Raw genomic sequence first — 2,500 nt, forward strand, 5'->3', positions numbered from 1 at the left:
AATTATTTTCTGAACTAAGTCTTTGGGATATGAATTTTGTTGGAGATAGTAAAAATTCTATTTCCCTATGAAAAATGTCCCAACTCGAAGAGTACTTGTCAGGCTCTATGAACTAAAGTGGAATAGTATGTGTTAAGTTTAAAACTTCTTTGGCAGGAGCTGTAAAAATTATTGGCTAGACCAGTATACGTTTTTTTTTTCCTATAGACAGCTTGTATTAATTGATGGTCATTCTGTTATGCAAATGTCTAAGAAAGGTAAACAATTTTCCTTTTTCCTCTTCTATAGTAAACTTGATATTAGTGTGTTGTAAATTAATATACTGTAGGAATTCTGCTGCCTGCCATTGATGCTTAAAAAGGGCGAAGGTATCGTCAACGTACCTTCTATAAAACATAGGTTTAAAAGACTTAGTTTCAGAAATAATTCTTAACAAAATTTTAACTAAATACTGAAACCAGTACCACCGATTGTTGACGTTCCAAAGAAACTCATGTATGCCTCGATTCCTTATATTTCCAACCTGAAACTGTCAAAGAAACTTACTCAAATCATTGAAGGTGAAATTCCATGCTTAAATTTAAAATTAATATCAAATAACCCGAGTAAAATTGGCTCCCTGTTCTGCTTTAAGATCTTCTGCACCTTTTATGAGGTCTAATGTTGTGTTAAATTTACGTGCCCAGGATGTCCTGGTATTTCGTTGGATCTACCAAAGAGGCTGCCTTGCAAATGCGATATTGCAGCCACATGGGTGTAGTTTTAGAACTGTCCAGAGATTAAGTAGACCAGAGCATTCAATATCAAAAATCATGCCATCAAATGTAAGATCGAAGTCAAGAAACAGCACTTCTCCATTTTAGGTTACAATAAGGACTCTGTATTTAACAACACTCGAGTCATTATTTATCAAAAGACTTGTTCCCTCATTGAATAGCGGTAATTCATCTTCTGCGCTATACCTGGCATAGTCTTCTTTCTGACCTCAATTTCATTTCTAGTCATTCTCTCTCTCCTTTCTAAGCGAATGGTTGGTGTTTAGTAGTCGTGTTTTAAATGTTCTTATTTTCACTTTTAATGTTCTTATTTCACTTTTAATGTTCGTATTTCACTTTTAATGTTCTTATTTCACTTTTAACTTTGAATTATGCTAATTCTTAAATTATTAATTTTTTAAATTTAAATTTTAGATTGTAATTTTTATTTGTATTTTGCTTTTATTAATTTAAAATGTACTTTTATTTTTAACAGACTGATGATGCACAAAGTTCATTGTGCGAAACGTTTCTTTGCGAATAAACCCTTTTAACTCTTCATGTGTCTTCGGCTTTCCTGAAGTTATGAATGTATATGGAAGTTCCTGCATATCTTGGATGTCCCCGTGATGTTGCGGCACCTGTTCTTCGTTTTCCTTTTCGCCTTCCGCCTACGACTCTGCAAGGTTCACCACTTTTCACAACTACTGAAGCACCGATACCCTGCAGTTACGTTGTCTACCTCAAGAAAACTCGAGAAAACATCCCTCAAGCTCCAGAAAGCCAGATGTGGATTTGGAGTTCCTGCAGTATTGTGAACTAAATGATGTCTACCCCAGATTCGTCCGTTTTAAGCTTTACAAGTCCCTCGCTTTACTCCACGGAATTCTACAAGGAAGCACTGAGTACACTCCTTCGCAACAAGGAAATTGATACGAAGCAAGCTTGCCATACAGAAACTCGATACCAGTGTTTTTACTCAACTCAGGAATATATTTGCATAATGATCTATCAATTTTGGACCGCTTATTATTTCAAAAACTGTTTTCCAAATATATTAATGATTTTGTATCCAGTATTTATCAACGTCACCAAAGAAACTTCGGAACTTGGGTGTTGTTACTCCTGTTTTTAACCATAGAAACCACTGTATTTTTAATTTTTCTAACTATGTTTTGTCAAAGAGAGAAGAGTTTTTATTGTCTTTTGGTCTTGACTTTTGCTTGCCTTCCTTTAGACCTGACTATGCCAGATTCTTTTATCCATTTGAAGTGCTGTTTCAACGACCTTATAAAGTTGGACATAGATAAAAAAAATATCAGTAACTTGCAACAAAAAATATCTGCTTTGGTCCAAAAAACTTATTCAACAGCTAAAAATCTCATGGACCCCTTTTTTCAGAAAAGATGATTTTAAATATACTTTTGGCCTTAAGAAAACGTGAAGACTTGGTAATCTGTAAGCCGGACAAGGGCAAAGGCGTAGTTTTATAAATAAAAATGATTACATAACTAAAATGGAAAAATATACTTGCAGATACCAAAGAAATTCAAACATCATGGTGATCCTAATTTTTTAGATATCTATAAGAGGGAAGATAAGGTTAACAGATTTCTGAGAAAATTAAAAACAGATAACGTCATAGATGAAAAATACTTATCAGAAACTGTTTGTTACTGGCTCTGCCTTCAGTATCTTATATGGCCTTCCTAAGGTTTCATAAATCCAATATACCAGTTAGACCG

Source organism: Macrobrachium nipponense, chromosome 18, assembly GCF_015104395.2.
Source record: "Macrobrachium nipponense isolate FS-2020 chromosome 18, ASM1510439v2, whole genome shotgun sequence".
Classification (NCBI taxonomy): domain Eukaryota; kingdom Metazoa; phylum Arthropoda; class Malacostraca; order Decapoda; family Palaemonidae; genus Macrobrachium; species Macrobrachium nipponense.